Source organism: Apium graveolens, chromosome 7 (assembly GCF_009905375.1).
Source record: "Apium graveolens cultivar Ventura chromosome 7, ASM990537v1, whole genome shotgun sequence".
In the NCBI taxonomy this organism is placed as follows: domain Eukaryota; kingdom Viridiplantae; phylum Streptophyta; class Magnoliopsida; order Apiales; family Apiaceae; genus Apium; species Apium graveolens.
This window is the reverse complement of record NC_133653.1, coordinates 189,322,856-189,347,246: the sequence shown is the minus strand read 5'-3', so window position 1 is coordinate 189,347,246 and position 24,391 is coordinate 189,322,856.

Below are 24,391 nucleotides of genomic sequence, written 5' to 3'. Positions count from 1 at the left end.
CAACCATACTCTCAATGGATGATCCAACAAAGTCTCAACGGATGATCCCACAGAGTTTCAACAGATGATCTAACTGAGTTCCAACGAATGAACAGATTTAAAAGAGCAGTTGATAGTGACTTGACAGTCACATGCATTGATTGTATGCAAATGGAATGTGGCAGCCTATTTACTGGTTTTAGAGAACAAATAAGCATTTCCATTTCCATGCTAAATGAAGATATTCAAAGATGTTGGATTGAAAAATGAAGGAGCATGAAATTAGACTAGAACCATTTTGTCTTATTTGTTTGTCATTTTATCATGTAACTTGGTGATATATAAACCAAGTGTAGCAAGTAGAACTATATCAAAGTTAGTAAGCAATTATCAGAGAAATAGATAAAGCCATATCTGTAAAGAATTTCTCTATACTTATAGTTCAACTTGTAAGCAGTTGTGTGTAAAGACATTGTAACATATAGTTTTCATATTATTATATATCTTGTGTGGATAAATTCGATCCCCCAGAAAATTTTTAAATACTTGTATTTGATTAATTTGTGTTTGATTTCTTCAATACTTTCATTCCGCACTTTAGCTAAATCAAACACTGTTATATATTCATTGTAGAACAGTTCTTAAAATTCATAAAAAGTAGCCAGAATTACATTCAACCCCCCCTTCTGTAATTCTTTGTTAGATTGTTTGGGAATAACAATTGGTATCAGAGCAAGCTCTTGAAGAAAAAAGAGTTTAAAGATCACAACAACTAACAAGATGAGCAGAAAAGATGTTGGAGTAAAAATTCTATTTCTGGACAAAGACAACTATCACCATTGGAAGGTGAAGATACACCTGCATCTCCTCTCTCAAGATGAAGAATATGTGGACTATATTGAGAAAGGTCCACTTGTCCCTATGAGAGTTGCTACAGGAAATGAGGTATCCATCCCAAAGCCTAGAGCAGAATGGTCTGATCCAGATATTGAACAAGTTCATAAGGATAAGAAGGCCATGAACATTTTGTTTAATGGTGTTGATGGTGACATGTTTGACAACATCATAAACTGCAAAACTGCTAAAGAGGTCTGGGATACTATTCAGGTTATATATGATGGAACTGAGCAAGTGAGGGAAAATAAAATACAACTCTTGATTCAGCAATATGAGCATTTTTATAGTGAAGAAAGTGAGTCACTCACTGACATTTTCAGTAGATTTCAAAAACTGCTGAATGTTCTAAAGTTGCATGGAAGAGTCTATCAAACAAAGGACTCAAACCTCAAATTCCTTAGATCTCTACCAAAGGAATGGAAGCCTATGACAGTCTCACTAAGAAACTCTCAAGATTACAAGAAATTCACCTTGGATAGACTGTATGGGATTCTCATCCTTCTCCCTTGCTCTTCTTTCTTCTTTGTCTCTTAGCCTTCTAGCCAGTTTCACCTTTCTCAACTTTGTGTGTAAGTCATTCTTATTCATCAGACTAATCACTCTTTCAATTTTCACTATACAATAGTTTTCAATTATTTATTTATTAAGAAGGTTGAATGAGCCATCTTTGAAGTAGATTTTTACCTCTCCCAAATTATCCATAGAGACTTTGTTTATAAATTCAGTTTATTTCTCTCATTGTAATCATCTTCTGAGATTTCTTCTAATATTGGCAAAAAGTCATCTTGATTAAAATAATTCCATAATGCTCCCATTAAAACCTTACTCTTCTTCAATTTTCTTCCAATGGACTTGAAGTGAGTTTTGACTGGTGGCTTGAATGTTGAAGGTTTGGCTATGTTCTTTAAAGAAGTTTGATTGGCTAGGACATGTGTTTTTAGTAATGAGTTACTTGTTAGTTTGTAAAGGTGTTTATGCTTGGTGGGTTGAGTAGTTTGAGATTTTGATTGGTTAGGAATTTGAATTGAGGTTATTGTTAGTCCCAAAGTATAGTAGAAGGGGGGTTGAATACGATACCTACAATCTTTTTCGATTTGTTTCAAATTCTTCGTTATATATACGGAATCAAAATAGACATATAATAATTTGAGGAATATATTTTTTATTGATATAAATCTTGAGGTTGCTACAATTTATTCAATCAAATGATTAGCTATAATAAATTTAACAGCATAACAGTATGTTTACAAGCTAATAAATGTTCTTCAATGGAGCTTCATAAAAAAAATAGTTGGTTGCTGAGGAAGATAACTGAATGAATAAATTCATTTTGCTTCTATATAGACTTTCAAATGCTTTGGACAGTTGGCTTATTTTTGGCCACATAAATCAAACATTTGTTTCTTTGATCAAATGAAATTACCAACTCTTTACTGGCGACAAGAGGGAAATTTTATATGCCTTAGTCTTTTTTTTACATGCGACCAAAGGGAGTACATCTTTCTTGAATATTTATTTCATTAATGGTGAGTACAGGGTAAAGCTCCTTAAGTAGTTAATCTCCTAAGTTGCGCAAACAAGGCGAAAGGTTGCCTTGTGTTATTTCTCCCTTAGTTGCGACCACAAGTAGAATGTTTTGACTTAGAATTTTATCTAAATTGCGAGTGCAACACAAGAATTTTCCTTGGACGTTTCTACCTTTACTTGTAAGTACAATGGGGATTTTCCTTAACAGAAATTGTTACTTGCGAGTACTAAGGACATATTTTCCTTAGTGCAATTTCTGACTCGAACAAAATCTCTCTCTTTAACCCTTATAAATTGTATCAACATTAAATCTTCTTCATGACCAAATTAAATCCTTTATGATGTGCTGATACTTGGTGCACTGGTCTGATTCACAAACAACTAACACTAAATTTATTTAATTTATTTTCTTCTATAATTCTGAGTTGATACAACTTGGTTGGTTATTCATTGCTTCATTCACTGAACCCCTGATCTTCAACACTTTAAATCAATGTATTTCACTAACACTGAAAGTCCTTTGATATTTTATTCTTCACGGGGGATTGAAATATTAATGAACTTCTTCCCATGACCTGGTTCCGGACTTAAAGCATTAATTCCATTTTTTAATTCTTTGTATTTATCAAGTCTTCATCTTCAGGTTTCTTGTGCTTCATAGTTAATATTGTTTATCTCTTTCTTTTTAATGTTGAGTTATATTTTATCGGTTACATATTACGTTACATCATGCTTTACAGTTTGTAGAATTGTAGATTTTTGGCTTATTGGTGTTTTATTGTCGTCATTCCCATCTTTGTTGCTCTTCTTCTTATCTCCATCCTTATCCTTCCCTTTCTTTTCATCCTTGCTACTCTTTGCATCCTTATGACTCTCACTGCTTTTGCTAGATTGACTTGAATTTGAGCCAAAGGATTTGTGTTCATCTTTCTTTTGGCCATCATTATCCTTGTCATCATCTTTTTCATTGATAGCAGTCATTGGTAGCATAGTCTCAACATTTTGAATATACATCCCAAGATAGTAATCATTTCCAAGTCATCATCATGCTTGATCTTCTTCACCGTCACTGTTGTCTCAATCACCATCATCGGCTTTTTGTTCTTCATGACACAATGCTTAGGAATCAGAAAATATCTATATTTCTTGGTTGGTGGGAATATGTAAGCCACTCCCTTGCTAGATTTGATATAGGCCTCAGGAAATGCTCCTTCTTGGCCTGCTTTGAGTTACCTTAGCAATTGAGTGTCTTCTGAAATCATCACCCTGACTTTATTGATAAAGATATCTAGTTTTGAGGCTCTCCTAGATTTAAGAAATGCTAGAGAAACTTGCATGCACCTATCAACTCCAGTGTCCTTAATGTTGACAACAATTCTTTTCTCCCTTAGCATGTCCCCGGTGACCAAAAGTGCCCACAAGAAGTTTATGTTTCTGTTAATAGCCCTCTTGTATGTATGAATATTCCCCAAACTCTCAGGCATTCTAAAAACTCACCAAACTCCATGTCAAAAGGACCTTCAGCTGCCATCTTGAGTCTCTCTTCTGTACCTGCTTCTGCTTGATGTAAAGATCCGAGCTTGGCTTCCATCTCCCCCTTAATCTTATTTTCGGATTGAATATGGGTTTGAGATATTTGACCTCTGATAGTTTGTGAAGTTTCTTGAAGGGAAACCTTGAGTGCACCCATGATAGCTCCCAAAGACACACTTGTCTGCATCTGAAAATAATTTGGGAGTCTATCAGGGATTTAATGTCATTCTGTTGGCTTTACACTTGAGTTGTGAGTTGATTGACTTGAGTAACAAGATTTGAGTTCGAAGCTTGAAGTTCAGTCACTTGAGCTTGGAGAGTTTATATTTTTGGGTTGAGAAGTAGAAGGTGTACTAATAGAGACTCCACCACCAAAACTTTCCGGCACCACCCCATTTATCTCCTCCAACATTAAAGCAGGTGGTTCATATCTAGCCTTGTGAAGTTGATCTAGCTTGACTTTAGTATCATTATTCTGAGAGATTTGATTCTGCATAATTGTGTGTAGTGCTAGAAAAGACTCCCTCAACTGTTTGATGATGGTTTCTATTCTTGTGAGATTTAAGGTGGCCAGTTTCTCCAAAAATTTGTTGAATTTGTCTTTGATCTCTATCTGGCCTGGGAGGAGCTCATCAATTCTTGACCTCACCATCTCTTTCGGACTTTCTTGATGATAATTCAGAGTCTTTTCTAGTGCTTTGATATTCCCAATCAATGCAACAAGAATAATAAAATGGGGGATTGAATGTAATTCTGACTTCTTTTTCTGATTTTAAGAATGTTCTTACTTAATATATAATTGTGTTTGATTTTTCAAGAAGTGCGGAATGAAAGTAGAATGGAAATCAAAATACAAAGTAATAAAACATAAAGCTTTAAAACTTTCTAGCGGATTGAACTTATCCACCAGATATATATATAAAGTTGAGAACTCTGTGATGCTTGAATAGCACACAGATGCTTACAACTGAACTTGCAGAATTACAGAGAGATGCTTAACAGATACAACTTTATCTTTCTCTCTGAAAATAATGCTTACTTAGTTATATGTTCTACTTTCTACACTTGGTTTATATACTACCAAGTTACATGATAAAAAGACAAACAAGTAAAATAAAGATTATTTCTAGTCTTATTTCATGCTTCTTCATTACTCTATCCAGCATCTTTGAATATCTTCATAATTGCATGGAAAAGGTAATGCTTCTTTGTTCTCTAAACCTTACAATTAGGCTGCCACATTCCATTTGCAAACACCCGACGCATGTGATTGTGTTGCCACTGTCAACTACTCTTTTGAATTATGATCATCCGTCGGGACTATGTTGGTCATCCGTCGGGAGCCTTGTTGATTATCTGTCGGGAGCCTTTGTAGATCATCCGTCAGGAGTCTTTCTACTAATTGATTCTATTTCACTTATACAGAATTACAAGACATCTTATATTTACAATTATCCAACTTATTCTGCATATCAATCTAGAAGTCAACATGACTTAAAGAATCCTACAACATCTACTCAACTAAAACATTGTTGTTTGCAGAAATGTGCTACAAGACTTATTGTTACATAAGCTACACTCTCAAAGGATGTTCAATGGTTATCCGTCACAACTATAAAGTTCATCCGTCGGGACTATTGAAAAACATTCATTGAGAGCTACAAAAACACTTAGTTAAATCTACTAAGGTGTTTTGTTCAACTTATCATCAAGTTCACAACATATTTCTAACAATCTCCCCCAATTTATGTCTACTGGAATTGTAGCCATAAATTAAGAGATACTTGATGATAACAAAACACCCTAAATATACAGATTGAATTACGTTAGATAAAACTAGTAGGTGCTACAGTTTATTTGAAAATTGAACAAAGTAAAGTGTACAAAGAGTTCTCACAATCATTTTCAAGGTGCTCCTCTAGTTTGAACATATGTTTTCTATTTCCTTGATTGTATTGATTTCTTCCCAAGCTTCCAGTTGTTTTCTTCTATTTGATTTTAGAGTTGTCTGTGAAATTCAAATTCTTCTGCATTTGATAGATCCAGCTTTTCTTGCATTTTCAATAGAGTCTCATTGCTTGAGATGCTCAATTGGTCATCTAGTCTGAAGAATCTCCTAACACCTTTATCATCCATGAATTTCATCAGCCAGTAAAGCCTCAAGTACACTGTATTTCCTGTGAAGGGAATTGATAGAGTCCTTGGGAGTGTATTTGAGGCTTTTCTACTCCTTAGTTCTTCTATCTTCTTTAGAACCAATTTCTTGGCAAACACATTGAATCCAAATTTTTTCTTGAAAGATGAGAAGATCTTTATCAAAATAGTACAACTTTCTTGAAGAATCCTGTGAAGGGGCCATATGATCTCTTTTCCACCCTTGTATTTGAACACCAGTCTTTCAGGGAGATTCTTGTGAGCATCAATTGCTCTCACTTTTTCTAGTTCATCCATGTAGAGATTTATATCTGAAACTCCTTGATGTCACAGATATATAAAAGATCTCTCTTGCTGACAGTTGGTTGAGTTTTGGTTAAGGTTTTGATTTTGAGTTTCACATGCTTGACCTTCTTGATTGCTCTTGTCTTTGTCTTCTTTAACTTTTTGAAGATTGGAAAATTAAGCTCAGGAAGAGGAAACTATCCCAGTCTATAGGCTCATCCTAGGGAACTATTGGCTCACCATGAAAGTTCTTTGTAGGATCCACCTTAAATTCATCATGCACCACTGAGGGCTTGGATGTTTGAGTTGTAGATGTAGACTAGTTGGGAATGTAATCTTCCATCTGATCATCATTGAAGTCCAATCTTCTTTTGGGAAGGATTTTGTATCTAAACTTCCTTTTCTATTAAGGTTTTTTATGCATTTTCTGATCCTGAACTTTAGCTACCACCGGTTGTTTCTCAGAAATCTCAGTTACAGTTTTGACAGCTTGAAGCTTGGCTACTATACCAGCTTGCTTTTTCTTCTGTTTGAGATCCTTAGCACCTAAAGCAACTTGCTTTTTTTCTTGCTTGATTCTCTCCTTTTCTTCCTTCCTAGCTTCTGCAAACTGAGGGTGTCCAGCCACCACACAGATTTCTTTCCCATTCATGTAGATTTTAGCAATTCTACTCTTTAGCACAGAGTCAGTTGGATCTTTGAAGAATGCAATAGACCTTGCCAATATCTTCTTTTCATCTGGCCTTAGAGTCTCAAATATAAGATCCAAAGGGTTTTTGTCAGAAGACTATAGATAATTTCTTTTGGGCTTCAAAAGCAAGTTGGCTTTTGGAGACTTTATACATGAAGGTTGGCCCTTTTCCAAATTATCCAGACTCATTTCATTCACATAATTTTGTCTCAATTGAGAGAAGTGAGAAAAGACCTTGTCTTTCTTATCAATTGGACCAGACTTCTTTTGGATTTCTTCATCAATTTGCTTCCATTTATCATCCAGCTCTTTCTCAACTGTTTCTATATCAATCTTTCTCAGTTTGTCTTTTGATTCCAGCTTTGCTGTTGCTAGATTGATTAGATCAATGCTATCCATAGCTGGTGGCTTAGTGAAAGCAATTGTTGGCACAATCACTTTACTGACTTAAATGTTGAGCACTTTCTCCCCCTCACTTGTTGACCCCCTTGACTAACTGAGATGATTGAGTCTTTCTCCCCCTTTTTTTTAGCATCAAGTTGAGTAGAGGTAGAGTGTGGCGCCCCAAAATCCGGGGTCAGGAATCTCGGAGACCACTGTATCTAAACTACTAACAACCACACAACTTACACCACAATATATAAATACTCACGCTTCACGACCCCACACTTATCACACACACACACTTACAGGTTATTGTCTTAGAAACGAACCATTCATAACTAGAGTGATTTCAATCATCAAGTGATAATTATTACAATCCAAAAGTGATTAAGTCTTACCGGGGGGTAAACTTTAAATAAGGCTGGTCCGCCAGCCAAATATACGCTTCTTATTTATTACCTTACATAAGTCATACTTATAAATAAGCCGAACCAAAAACATCTGAAAACTAATCCAGCTTATTCGAATTACCTGTGGTACAACACCAAACAATCTACGAAACAACTGGCCATTTCCTACCCGTTTCCTGGTTGTGGTTCTTATGGCAGGCATCTTGATTCATTGTTGTGTTGTGTCAATTTAAGATAATAAGTGTGAGCTATAATGCTCAGCGTAATAATATATAGTATGAAAATGACTGTATGATAACCTACGTAAAACATCATATATGATAATTATGTTTTATTCGAAAATAGTTTTTCCTTGGTGATACACACCTTCTTATGAAAACAGTTCTTTAGGGGATTTTATTATCCTGCGAATACCTTAATAGGAAACCCAGCACCTAGGCTTGGGTTACGGTATTGCATGACAATTCCAATTGGAAGAAATTAGAACACTCATTGAAGCCACTGTATACGATGATCAGTCGTAATATGATAATAGTAACCTTTTCTACTAGTAGAAGGATGACACTTTCGTATCCCGGTTATCACCCTTGCCGCATTCGGGCTACGTGTCCCATTTTTGGGTATACACATACTTCACAAGTTCCTGAGTACACAGAGTACCTTCGCATGCGGTACCTTTGGTAGTCCATCTAGCACACATAGTACCAGAGTCTACCCCTCCCTTGTCCTTTAAAAGAATTCTATCAATCTCGAGAACTCGAACCACATCGAAGTTCCCCAAGCGGTTTGCTTGTTGATAGAAATAGTTTATCTCACTAAGATATAAGTGTATATATGTATATACGTACTTCTGAGATTTTCGGAGGAAGTACTAAGGATGTGAGTTGACCGTTGTCAACAGATAATTAAATAAGGGGGAAAAGTTTCTCCTTGAAACTATATTCAAAATATTAAATAAGTCGGGATAATATTCACCGATGATCTGAAATTATTCGAATGATGTTCCGAAATCAGGAAGTATATTTTAAATCAAAATCTATGATTTTTAAATCAATAATAAACCCTTTAATGAATAATAAATAATTAAATAATAACCGATAAATAAATAAACCTCGAATGAGTTTACTCTCTAAAAGAATATTTAAAATAATATTCCTCAACTAGTTTATGTCTACGTAGTTAATAATCTTTCATGTATAATCGGGTTTGAAATACATGATCGTTGGAGTATCTTTCTCCCGTAATAAAGGAATAGGTATATAGTATTTATTATTCGAACAATAAAATATAGTTGAGGTAATATGATCGTTGGGAAATCGTTTTAATAAAAGTTTGAGGTATTTTTAATATTTCGTAAGTGGACGTTAAGTCCCTTTAAAACGTACTATTATGGACTTGTAATCGTCCTATAATATTACCGGAATAAATCCCGGGCTTTCATCTTAAAATCCCGACCGACTCTCGGTCTTATAATCATACGTCACGCTTAAAGCGGAATTAAATATTTTACGATATATACTTATCGTACAACATCGCTACATTATGCGAAAATTCAACAACTACGTATCATGGCAAGCATGGTATTTATGCAATGATAGTAAAACAATCCTTTCACAACACAATAGTAAAATGGTGTTGGGTTCGTAAACTTGCCTGGGTATCTCGAGGTGGAGGATGCTCTAGGTTCCGCTCGGAAATCTATAACCATAAACACAATTCGCTTTGTTAGGTCCCGTTCTAATTTACGGCGACTCGTACTCATGTGCTACTTATTATGCACCCTCTCAACTTGTATTACCCTTATTATTCCTTTAAGTCATTATTCACATCATGGTCGCTTTATTTTTCTAAGTATCTTAGGTTCATTTTTATTTTCGTCGTCGGCTCCGCTTATGGATTCTACGTTTTCTAATCGCGCGGCCTCGGCTCCGATATTTTTATAAAATTGAAAAATCATTATTTTTACTTGAAATTTATATGGAGTTTAGGAAACTCAATATGTTACTCTCTGTAAAAATTTCATGATTTACGAACACTTTTAAGTCGATCCTTTATATTTTCAAAGTTCGTAATTCGTAGTAGTTTTTGTCGCGTAAATCACTTTTAGTAAAATGACCATAACTTTTGATCCGTAAATCGGAATCAAGCGATTCAAGCGCCTAAACGATCCTTATAACATTTTATATCATAAAAAAGGGTTATTTTTCAAAAAACTACAGTTTACATCTCCGGGACTTTCTGTAGAAACTTAAAGTTACGATTTGTTGGTTTTAACGGAATTACGTTTATGATCGGGGTTTCGTTTACGCCCTAACTCTTAACACAACCACCAACAATCACCATTTCATCATCAACACACAAAATACTCTTAAGAATATCATGTTCTTGAGGCAAAAATAATCAACCTTAAATCTACTTAACTAAATATCCATATTTCATCACTACCACTTCTAAAACTAGGTTTATAACTACATACTAAATGGATCTTGAAAATGAATCTTAAATAAAGTTGGGCCAAAGATTTTTATCTTTCTTGAAATCTTGAGATGTGTTCTTGAGGATGGTGGAGTCTTGGAAGGGCTTGGTATGATTTTTGGAACCTAAAACCACCATGGAAATCAAGAAACCAAAGAGGAGTTACTATTCATACTATTCACTAGTGACTTTCTTGATTTTATTTCACCCATCAAACCTTGATAAAAAGAGATGAAAGAATTTTCTTACCTTAGTTTGATTTTTAGAAAGCTTTAGAATTAGTGGGATGATTTTATCATGGCTAGAACTTGAGTTTTGATTTTGAATTTCTCCCTTCTTTCTTGAAAAGCCGAATGGAAACAAGTGGGGGTGGGGGGGGTTTATGCTTGCTTCTCTTGGTTGCTTCTAGGAAATGGGGTGGTGATATCTTTCCCTTGATTTTTATTCTTCCTAGTATAGCATTCTAGGTTTATTCCTTGTTGCAAATATTGGGGACAAATCCAAGTAGCTTGCTAGCTTACAAGCTAAACTACATGTGTTAGCTTCCTTAGCACACTATTTAGCTAGCTTGCTTGATCATCCTAATATTAGCTCATTATTTGATAAAGTAACAATGGTTACTTTCTTACCGTGGTTAGTTAGTGCATTACGTTTATTTAATCATTTACGCGTTCGCTCGGTCGCTTAAACGTTTTCGTAATACTTACTCGTAAATGATTCGCAACGTAATTCCTTTCGTATTTATTCCTTATATTTTGAATTATCATACTTGAATATAAATCTGTAGGGTTTTAATCTTATAATTATATTGTGATTCTCGTAATCCTCGATGAGTCGTAAGTACGGTCATTTTTCAAAGTTCATTTTTTTCGAAAACTAGTAGCGTTTACATACACTCATTTGGTACGTATAATCATAATATCAACTCTGAAACTCCTTTTCTCATGCACTACATAGTGTGGGCTCAAAAGTTTTTCCCGTCCGTCAGGGCTACTATTCATTAAACGTTTTACAAGGTCTCAAAAATTTGAGTTATTACAGTCTTCCCCTCTAACAAGGATTCCATCCCGGAATCAATTAGAAAATAAGTGGGGATATCTATTCCTCATTGCGTCTTCAAGTTCCCAAGTTGACTCTTTGACATTCTGATTTCTCCATAAGATACTAACCAGCTTCACAGTCTTATTCCTCAGCACTTGTTCTTTTTGGTCCATTATCCTTACTGGTTGCTCGATGTAGGTCAGGTCTGGTTGTAAATCTGCATGTTCGTATTCTATTACATGTCGTGCATCTGCATGGTACTTCCTTAACATGGACACGTGGAACACGTTGTGCACTTGTTGCAGATTAGGAGGCAAGGCGAGCTCGTAAGCTAGAGGCCCTATTCTCCTCAAAATTTCAAAGGGTCCTATGAATCTGGGACTCAGCTTCCCTTTCTTCCCAAACCTCATCACTCATTTCCACAGAGATACCTTCAATAGCACAAAATCTCCTACTTCGTATTCCCTATCCTTTCTGGTCTGGTCAGCGTACTTCTTTTATCTGTCATGAGCTGCTACCAGTCATTTCCTGATGAGTCCTACCATTTCCCTGGTCTATTGGACTAACTCTGGTCCTAATATCTTGTGTTATCCAACTTCGTCCCAACATAAGGGAGAGCAACATCTCCTTCCGTAAAGAGCTTCATACGGAGGCATTCCTATGCTAGCGTGATAGCTGTTATTGTAAGCAAATTCGATCAGGGGTAAGTGGTCATCCTAATTTCCTTTTTAATCAATGGCGCATACTCGTAGCAAATCTTCTAGGGTCTGAATAGTCCTTTCGCTTTGTTCATCAGTCTGGGGGTGGTAAGCGGTACTCATGTTTAGTCTGGTGCCTACGCATTCCTGGAAGCTTCTCCAAAATCGGGAATTAAACCTTGGGTCTCTATCTGACACTATGGCTACAGGAACTCCGTGTCTCACTACAATATCCATCAAGTAAATATCCACCAACTTGTCTACGGTGTATCTTTCGTTGATTGGTAGGAAGTGTGCGGACTTGGTTAATCTATCTATGATAACCCATATGGTATCGTGATTGGTCTTTGTCCTTGGTAAGTCTGTCACAAAATCCATGGCTATATGCTCCCATTTCCATTCCGGAATTTCCAGGGGCCATAATAGTCCACTAGGTCGCTGATGTTCAGCCTTCACTCTCTGGCATGTCAAGCACTTGCTGACCCACTCTGCCACTTCTCTTTTCATGTTAGGCCACCAATAATATTCCTTAAGCTCACGGTACATCTTCGTACTTCCTGGGTGGATTGAATATTTGGAGTTGTGCCCTTCGTGCAGCAGCTCATCCTTTAACTCTTGCACATTTGGAATCCAAATTCGGGACGCGTACCTCATGATCCCTTTCTCGTCCTTCTCGCATCTCACTTCTTCACCGGTCAATGTTCCTCTTTCTTCGCTCATTTTCTTTTCCTGACATACTCGTATCTTTTCAGTCAGTTCAGGCACCAGCTTAATCTCAAATAATCATTCTGTTCCTTTACCGGTCGTCCTCACGTCAATTTCCATTTTCTCAAATTCTTTAATCAATTCCTCAGATGTCATTATCATTTTGAGTCTTTCCTTCCTACTAAGGGCGTCATCCACCGCATTGGCTTTACCCGGGTGATACAAAATTTCACAATCGTAGTCTTTTATCAACTCTAACCATCTCCTCTGTCTCATGTTCAGTTCTTTCTGAGTGAAAATATATTTGAGGCTTTTATGGTCTGTGTAGATCTCACATTTCTCACCGTATAGGTAGTGTCTACAAATTTTCAGGGCAAACACTATGGCTGCTAGTTCTAGATCGTGCGTCAGATATCTGCTCTCATACTCCTTTAATTATCGAGAGGCATATGCTATAACTTTGCCGTGCTGCATTAGTACACATCCTAATCCTTTAAGCGATGCATCGCTGTATATCACAAACTCTCCTTTTCCATCGGGAAGAGCGGGCACTGGTGCTGATACCATCCTCCTTTTCAGCTCTTGAAAACTCTCCTCACATTTCTCAATCCATACAAACTTTTCTGTTTTTCGGGTAAGTCTAGTCAGTGGGCCGGCTATCTTAGCAAAGTCTTGCACGAATCTTCGGTAATATCCTGCTAAACCCACAAAACTCCTAACCTCTATTGGGGTAGTTGGTCTTTCCCAATTGGATACCGCCTCTATTTTGGCAGGGTCAACTAAAACTCCTTTGCTACTCACCACATGTCCCAAAAATTGAACTTCTCTTAACCAAAATTCGCACTTCGAGAACTTGGCATATAATTTCTCATTCCTCAAGATTTCTAAGACTATCCTCAAATGTTCTGCATGTTCTTGCTCTGTCTTTGAGTAGATCGGAATATAATCTATAAAAACTATCACACACATATATCCAGGTACTTTTTGAACACTCTGTTCATCAAATCCATAAAGGTTGCGGGTACATTGGTTAACCCAAACGACATGACTAAGAACTCATAGTGCCCATACCTAGTACGAAAAGCAGTCTTCGGTATATCTTCCGGTTTGATTTTCAACTGGTGATATCCTGTTCTCAAATCTATTTTGGAAAAATGTACAGCTCCCTTGAGTTGGTCGAGTAGGTCATCAATCCTGGGGAGAGGGTACCTATTCTTAATAGCCAGCTTATTCAGCTGTCGATAGTCTATGCATAATCTCATAATGCCGTCCTTTTTCTTTACAAACAGTATTGGCGCTCCCCATGGCGGCACACTGAGTCTTATCATTCCATTATCTAATAACTCTTGCAGTTGGGAAGCTAGTTCCTTCATCTCAACCGGGGCTAGCCTATATGGGGCCTTGGATACTGGTGCCGTTCCTGGTGCTAATTCTATAGCGAACTCTATTTCCCGGTCAGGTGGCAATCCTGGTAAGTTCTCTGGAAATACATCCTCGAATTCGTTTGCTATGGGTATGTCCTGTATATTAGGGACTTCCTTTTTGTTATCTACCGCATAAGCCAAATAGGCCTCATTTCCCTTTCTTAACAATCTTTTTGCCTGTAGCATGGTCAGAAATTTCTGGTTCTGTCGTTGACCTTTAAACACTACTTCTTTTTCATTTTGCACTCTTATCTTTACCCACTTCCGTTCACAATCTATTTGTGCTCCGTTACTGGATAACCAATCCATTCCTAAGATTACATCGAATTCTCCTAACGCAAATGGGATTAGGTCAACCTCGAAGACCTTCCCTTCAAATTTCAACTTGCACTTAGGGTGTACTTGATTTACATGAGTTATTTCTTTGTTTGCTATTTCCACTTGTAATATCTCACGTAAGGGTATGGCATTAAGTTTTAATTTTTTAGCAAAATCTTGAGATATAAATGACTTGGTTGCTCCAGAATCAAATAGGACATTTGCATGTTCGAAATTTAACAAAAGGGTACCTGCTATCACGTCAGTGTTTCAGACATCATCCTGAACAGTCATGTTGAAGGTCCTAGCAGCTGGGGGTCGGTTGGAGGCAGATTTGCTCATCCCTAAGGCTGGGGGCTTCAACGTCGGGCAATCCTTTCTCATGTGTCCTACCTTTCCACATTGGAAACACGTTACATTGGGTCGGGTGTAGTTGTTGGCAAGGTGTCCGACTTGGTCATACCTGTAACATTTTAGAGGGGCTCTCGCCTGGGTACACACTCCAAGGCGTCTTCTTCCACATGTCTGACATTCGGGTATTGGGGCACGGGGTTGGCTATGAAATGTGGCCCTAGATTGTTCGTCGCCCTGGCCAACACTCTCACTCGGGGCCTTTCTGAATCTAGGGCCACGTGCAGGTTGGGACACTGCTCCCCTGTCGCACCTGCTTGGAAGGCTCCTGTTCCCAGTTCCTATTCCCTGACTTCCCATCTTTCTCTTCCTATTTTCCTTTTCCTTCACACTCTGCTCACTGCCAGCTTCAACAATCGAGGCTTTCTGCACTAAAGTGGCATAGTCTGTCAGCTCTAACAGCGCCACTCGGTTCTGTATCCACTGTTTCAGACCAAGCTGAAACCTTCGCGCTTTCTTCTCTTCGGTATTTACAAACTCAGGCACAAACCTCGAGAACTCAGTAAATTTGTCCTCATATTCTGCTACAGTCATCTTATCCTGTTTCAATTCCAGAAACTTAATCTCCATCTGGGTCTCCATAAACGTAGGGAAATACTTGTCTAAGAACAGTCGGGTAAATCTATCCCATGGGATCACAGCATCGGTCTCTAGGTTTCGTTTGGACTCTCACCAGTAGTTAACTTCTCCTTTCAGCATGTAAGAAGCGAAAATGGTCTTGTGTCGTTCCTCAACACCTAGTATCTCGAAGGACTTCTCTATCTCTTTGAGCCAGGCCCGTGCTTCCACGGGGTCGGCAGATCCTAGAAACTCTGGGGGTTTGAGAGATTTGAAGGCCCTAAAGGCAATGGTTGCGGTCTGTTGGGCAGCATGTGGCTGTGGTGGAATAGGCTGTTGGTTCAGATTTGCTCTTAACAGTTCCATAAATTCATTTATCGGGTTCCCTCCCTGATGGGTATCCTCAGCCTCTTCTTCTACATATTCTTCCTCATCGTATTCATTATAGTCTAGATCATCTTCACTTTCTTCATTTACTAGAGGGTCAGGTTCATTCCGTTGTTGGTTAACAGATTCTGCGGGCTGTGCCCTGGTTCCTCTTCTACGGGGTGGCATTGTTCTGATAATGAAAATTGGTAAACACAGTTGCAATATTTTAGAATTTATTCATATGTAAGCATATCATTTATTACCTAGCAGGTTTTTATAAAGTGCAATAATATGGACATCATTTTCTTAATAACTGCTTAGATATATATTCATAAGATCTCCCACTTATATCTTGGAGACGAAACAACTAGCTGAGTTCTGTAGGATTTTATACATCACAGAAGCATGGTAAAACATTTTCTTGATATAAAATTCATATAATCGCATACAAATCGTGAATAAATCGAGGGATCGATTACTAACCTTTAATAGCGATCAAAGAACGATGAACGGAGATCCTTAGCAGCTGCTTCTCAATTGTGAATCACTCCACCGGTATCCACCAAGGGATCAAAATAATGGAGGGAGGAAGAGGCTGACAGAATTAGTTGCCTCCCTTTCTTTTCTACTTTAGAATTAGGGTTTTTATTTGGGTTGAGGCAAATAGGGTTTATAATAGTATATTTATAGGCAAAATTTTCAGCTGAAAATTTTCCCATAAAATATTATTATTATTAACCCTTTAATTGATTATTCTTATTAACCAATTAACTAATAATTAAAACACCTTTTAATCATTAATCCCTTTTTCTAAACACTTTAGAAAAATAATTCTCTCACTTGATTTAATTTCCAAAATTAAATTCTTAATTAATAATATTAAGAACTTTTCTTAATTAATTTATAATTAATTAAATCTCATTTAATCAATTACTAAATATGTTAATTAATTATTTATTTTACAAATAAATAATTACCAGTCATTATTAATTAATTCCTCCACCATTAAATCATTCTCTTTTATGGTGTGACCCTGTAGGTTCAATATTAAGCCGGTATTAGAAATAAATAATAATAAAACTATTTTATCATTATTTATATAAATTCTCTAATTCATTAAATATAATTAATTAATAAATTAATCATATTTATTCTACATCGTGAGGGATACTTCTCAGCATATCGCGACTATTCGGATAATACGAATTCACTGCTTAGAATACCAAGAACTTATTCAGTGAATAATTATCGTACAATTAATTCGTTCTACCCTGCAATGTCATGATTAAATACAAGGCATGGAACTCGTGTCAAGCCTATCTTATTTAATCATATGCTTTCCCATTCACTATGCTTAGTTCTAATTAATGTGAATTAGAAACTCCTTTCTAGTTTCATTCACTTTGACCAGAGATTCTTGAACTAGCATAAGTGGATCAATATTAAACATTCTCTTCCTTCACTGGAAGGGGAAAATCCTTTATTGATCATACACTATCTTCGTGTACAAATTCCTACACCCAGTAGAGCCCTTATTATTGTCCCTAGAGACTAAGAACTAAACCAAAGTATAGTTCACTGTACACAAGATGACTATGATGACCTCAAGTCTAAGGATACTTGTACAACTATCACTATGTGAACATCTGCTGACACGTGAGTGAACTCCATCAGTTGTTCAGCTGTGTGAGTCATGTTCAGTGAACTTATTCTATAATAAGCACCTACATACTAGCTATAGTGTCACCATACAAATGTCTATGAGAACAGACATCCTTCATAATGAAGCAAGCATAGTATGTACTGATCTTTGCGGATTACTAATTATTAGTTAGAAATCCTACGACCAGGAAATATTTAAGTTCAGAGTTATCATCTTTTAGGTCTCATTATTATGATCTCATCATAATCCATAAAAAGCTTTACTCTAAACTATGGTATATCTTATTTAAACACTTAAATAGATAAAGCCCGCAATAAAACCAAAACAAGTCTTTTATTAATATCAATGAAATTAAAACAGATTACATAAAAGTTATTCCTAAATCATCATACATGATTGGACTTAGAACACATCTCTTTCAATCTCCCACTTGTACTAAAGCCAATCACTCTGGTATCTAATACCCATCTTGTCTTTATGATGATCAAAGTGACTTTGAGAAAGTGGCTTTGTTAAAGGGTCTGCTATGTTGTTATGTGTGTCAACTCTCTTGACGTTGACATCTCCTCTTTGAACAATCTCCCTAATCAGATGAAAGCGCCGCAGGATATGCTTGGAATTCTTATGAGATCTTGGTTCCTTAGCTTGTGTTATTGCTGCGTTGTTATCATAATACAACACAATAGGCTCCTCAATGCTAGGAAAAACTCCCAACTCAGAAACAAATTTCCTCATCCAAACGGCTTCTTTTGCAGCCTCACTTGCAGCTATATATTCTGCTTCCGCTGTGGAGTCAGTCGTTGTAGACTGTTTTGAACTCTTCCAACTAATCGCACCACCATTCAGAGTAAACACGTACCCTGACATGCATTTGCTATCATCACTTTCTGATTGAAAACTAGAGTCAGTATAACCCTCTATTTTCAACTCAGATTCACCACCAAAAACAAGAAAAATATCCTTAGTCCTTCGCAAGTATTTAAGGATGTTCTTTACTACTTTCCAGTGGTCTTCACCTGGATTGGACTGATATCTGCTCGTCACACTTATTGAATAAGCAACATCAGGTCTAGTACATAACATCGTGTACATGATAGATCCTATTGCTGAAGCATAAGGAATCTTGCTCATACGCTCTCTTTCCTCAGGTGTCTTAGGAGACATCTTTTCGGAAAGGGACACTCCATGGCTCATCGGTATGAGACCTCTTTTAGAGTTTTCCACGCTAAACCTTTTAAGCACTTTCTGGATGTATGTACCCTGGGTAAGACCTATCATTCTTCTAGATCTATCTCTATAGATCTTCATACCGAGAATGTAGGATGCTTCTCCCAAGTTCTTCATAGTGAAGTTCTTCGATAGCCACACTTTGACTGATTACAGCATCGGTATATCATTTCCTACAAGAAGTATGTCATCCACATACAATACAAGAAATGTTACCGCGCTCCCACTAACCTTCTTGTAGACACATGGTTCATCTATATTTTTGATAAAACCAAACTCTTTGATTGTCTCATCAAAACGGATGTTCCATCTACGAGAAGCTTGCTTTAAACCATATATGGTTCGCAGCATCTTACACACTAGGTGTTCATTTCCCTTGGAAAGAAAACCCTCTGGCTGTGTCATATACACTTCATCTTCAAGTTTCCCATTGAGGAAGGTCGTTTTCACGTCCATTTGCCAGATCTCATAGTCGTAGTAAGCAACAATCGCAAGCAAAATCCGAATTAATTTTAATAGGGCTACAGGTGAAAAAGTTTCATCAAAGTCAATCCCTTGCCTTTGTTTGAATCCTTTTGCCACGAGCCTGGCCTTATAGGTCTCCACCTGGCCATCTGCTCCAATCTTTCTTTTGTATACCCATTTGCACTCAATAGGCTTCACACCTTCAGGTGCTTCGACCAAAGTCCATACTTGGTTGGTATACATAGATTCAATTTCGGATTTCATGGCATTTTGCCATTTTTCTGGGTCAACACTACTCATAGCCTCATTATAGGTCATAGGGTCGTCATCATCAATGATTGACAACTCATTTTCATTCTCAATGACAAGGCCATAATACCTCTCAGGTTGGCAAGACACTCTCCCTGTCCTACGAATGGGCTGTTCCACAGAAGGTTGTCCAGTCTGAATAGGTGTTTTCACTTGAACCGTAGTAGTTTGTGCTTCTTGAACTTCATCAAGTTCAATCTTGCTCCCACTGTTTCCTTCAAGGATAAACTGCTTTTCCAAGAAGGTAGCATGTCTGGAGACAAACACCCTATGATCGGTGTAAAAGTAATACCCCAAAGTCTCTTTAGGATATCCCACAAAATTACATTTTACGGATCGAGATTCCAACTTATCTGGGTCAACTTTCTTGACATAAGCTGGACATCCCCAAATCTTAACGTGTTTAAGACTCGGTTTCCTTTCTTTCCAGATCTCATATGGAGTTTGAGGAACAGATTTGGAAGGCACCTTATTCAGTAAATATGCTGAGGTTTCTAATGCATAACCCCACAGGAATACTGGAAGGTTCGCATAGCTCATCATGGTCCGAACCATGTCTAACAAAGTTCGATTTCTCCTTTCAGATACCCCATTCAACTGTGAAGTATATGGAGGAGTCCACTGGGAGACTATACCATTTTCTTTGAGATAAGCTAGAAACTCTCCATTCAAGTATTCACCACCTCGATCTGATCGAAGAGTTATAATACTATGTTTGGTTTGTTTCTCCACTTCATACTTATATTCTTTGAACTTTTCAAAGGCTTCAGACTTGTGTTTCATCAAATACACATATCCGAATCTATATCAATCATCTATGAAAGTAATGAAGTATGAAAATCCACCCATGGATTGCGTAGACATTGGTCCACATACATCTGTGTGTACCAATCCTAGCAAATGTGCAGCCCTCTCTTCATGTCCACTAAATGGAGATTTGGTCATTTTACCCAATGGACAAGACTCGCATGTAGGATATGAATCAAAATCAAAGGGGTCAAGTAACCCTTCCTTATGCAATGTCCGCAGTCTATTTTCACTAATATGACCAAGTCTGCAGTGCCACAAGAAAGTGAAATTTTTTTCATCATCCCTTTTTCTTTTATTAGTATGTTCAATTTGTAGTAAATTATGCTCTATGTCACATACATACAGACCATTATTTAAAATACCACTTCCATAAAGAACGTTATCTCTAAGAATTGAACATTTATTATTCTGAATAACAAACGAAAATCCAGCCAAGTCTAACATGGGAATAGAAATAATATTCCTCACAATCGAGGGAACAAAATAATAATTATTTAAAACAATAGTCTTGCCCGTGGGCATATGTAAATGAAATGATCCTACAGCTTCAGCAACAACTCTTGCTCCATTTCCCATCCGTAGAATCACCTCCTCTTCTTCAAGAGTCCTACTTCTCCTTAGTCCCTGCAACGAATTGCAAATATGAGAACCACAAGCGGTATCTAATACCCAAGTAGAAATTTGATTTAATGACATATTCAATTCAATCATGAATATACCTAAAACAGAAGCGGTAGTCTCACTACCCTTCTTCTTCTTCAATTCTGCAAGGTAAACCTTGCAGTTCCTCTTCCAGTGCCCCACTTTGTTACAGTGAAAGCAAACAGCTTTGCTCTTGGGGTCTTCAGCTTTTGGTGGGACCGGATTTTTCTCTCCTACTTTCTTCTTCTTGGAAGGGTTCTTCTTCCTTTTCTTAGGATTGGAACCTTCACCAATTAGAAGAACATAACTCTTCTTAGGGGGAAAATTCGATTCCGCAGTCTTCAACATGTTGTGGAGTTCAGGCAGGCTGACATCTAGCTTATTCATGTGAAAGTTCACAACAAACTGCGAGAACAAACCCGGAAGTGATTGCAAGATCAAGTCTTGGCTCAGCTCCCCATCCATGGCAAAACCAAGTTGTCCAAGATGTTCAATCAAATTGATCATCTTAAGTACATGGTCATTCACAGATGATCCCTCAGACATCCTACAATCGAACAGCTCCTTCGATATCTCATATCGAGCTGTCCTCCCTGCCACATCATACAACTATTGTAGATGCATAAGGATAGTGTGAGCATCCATATGCTCATGTTGCTTTTGTAGCTCAATGTTCATGGAAGCTAGCATGATGCATTGAGCAACATTTACATCATCTATCCATTTACGATACACAACATGTTCATCATTATGTGCATCGCTAGCAGGTTCAGTAGGCTTAGGTGAGTCAAGCACATATTCCAGCTTCTCAACCCTGAGAACAATTCTCAAGTTTCGAAGCCAGTCAGCAAAATTAGAACCAGTCAACTTGTGAGCATCTAGTATACTCTGGAGTGATAGTGCAGAAGACATAACGTATATAGTAAATCTGTAAATGATGAACACATAATAACACTTAGCAAATATTCAATTTCATTTCAAAACACTATATGAATCGGGTCTTTATTCATAAGTGGCTCCCACTAGTTTGTCTAATTTATATAACCCCCTAAGTGAAAAATTAAGCATTCATAATGCTAGTGGGAATAGGGATCCTACATGCCATCACACAACCTCGGCTGTAGCATGAAACGTCATGTGATGTTCAATAGGCACACAACTCTTGTCAGTTACATCTTATATTATTCCGTAATAAAACTTTAACCTCTTGAATAACTGAGTCACGGCTGTAGCATGATAGACTCAATATTCTAAGTCAAGTCTAACCCAACATTTAGTACAATTGAATCAGTCTCCAACGGCCCACGGCTGCAGCACGTAACGACCTTTAGATTCTAATTCAATGTATACATCTCTATGTAATAGAAAAGTATTTCTTATTCCGAAATCAAAGACCTCGGCTGTAGCACGAAATGACAATGATTTAAATATAAGAACTACTTTCTACCATGTTGGAAGGCTTTGACCGACACAAGCCCGTTGTGTCATTGGCCAATTACTACTTGATATTATTTAATTTTAGAGGGATTATATTATGTTACAATCATAATCATATTATAAAGAGATTCTTCCTTTTAAATTAAATATTTCAAATCAATAATTGATAATCAGATGATTCCCAGATCGGGGGGAGCATTGTCAAGAGGCGTCACTTAATACCCCTTTCTTACAGATAGAAATCTGCTTTTGACAGAATCATCCTTTCTCTCAATATTGAAAATTCATATTTAATTACGTGTTTCATAAACACAAGAATCTCATGATTGTATTCATAATATTTATATTAAGGTCATGAAATAATTTCATTATACTAGATTGTCTAACATATGCCTTATGTTAATTAAGTTCACCTAAATCTATCATCGCATGATAAGTTAAGCATATATCACATATAAAAGCCTGAATAAACGTAAAGGTACGCATGTTAAATCATGTAGCATATTACTCTAAGCATTATACATCTCTATGTATCACATAAAGCATTTAAAGGTAATTAAAATAATTAAAAACAGCTTTAATACACTACTGTTAGCTATAAATAGTCCGAAACAATTTCAGAAAATATAATATAATATACCATTAGATGCGTCTTGAAAAGACGAATCCAACGGCACCAAGCACGCCCCAAACGAAGCTACCACGCACCCTCACGCGCTGCAGGAAGAGATCTGACGCGCCTATACGCGCACACGCGCTGTCAGGCGCGTGACTGACATTCAGCCACTCGCCCCCACGCGCACACGCGCCCTGACAGCTGTGCTGACATCATCTGATGACGTCAGCATCAACGCTGACCAGTTGACCGCGCGTGTCTGACACGCGCCGCGTGTGACACACGAGCGCGTGAGGCCCACGCGCGCTAGCCAGTCGCGCGGCCCTTTGCCCGTTTCAGACTTCAACCGCCTTTTTATTTATTTATTAATCAACTGCCGCCGCCTGGAACGCCGTGCCACCCATCAACATCAGTTCATTCTACCTTTTATTTACAGAAGGTGACAACATATATATATACATATCAGATTACATATATATATATACATATTTAATTACGATTTTTAATTAAAACAACTTAAAAAATTCATAATAATTAATCCACACATCAGAAAATTATGAAAAAAATACCCAGACGATCTACAACACTTGTAGAACCCAGATCTACAGTCAAAAAAATTTTGAGAAATAATTTCTAATCAATCATAATTAATCCATGATATAACTTACAAAAATCATAATAAATTCATACATGATCATAAAATTCTGAAATTTTTATCACGAATCTATATGCATACAACCTATGCTCTGATACCATTGTAGGATTTTATACATCACAGAAGCATGGTAAAACATTTTCTTGATATAAAATCCATATAATCGCATACAAATCGTGAATAAATCGAGGGATCGATTACTAACCTTTAATAGTGATCCAAGAACGATGAACGGAGATCCTTAGCAGCTGCTCCTCAATTGTGAAGCACTCCACCGGTATCCATCAAGGGATCAAAATAATGGAGGGAGGAAGAGGTTGAGAGAATTAGTTGCCTCCCTTTCTTTTCTACTTTAGAATTAGGGTTTTTATTTGGGTTGAGACAAATAGGGTTTATAATAGTATATATATAGGCAAAATTTTCAGCTGAAATTTTTTCCATAAAATATTATTATTATTAACCCTTTAATTGATTATTCTTATTAACCAATTAACTAATAATTAAATCACCTTTTAATCATTAATCCCTTTTTCTAAACACTTTAGAAAAATAATTCTCTCACTTGATTTAATTTCCAAATTAAATTCTTAATTAATAATATTAAAAACTTTTCTTAATTAATTTATAATTAATTAAATCTTATTTAATCAGTTATTAAATTTGGTAATTAATTATTTATTTCAAAAATAAATAATTACCAGCCATTAT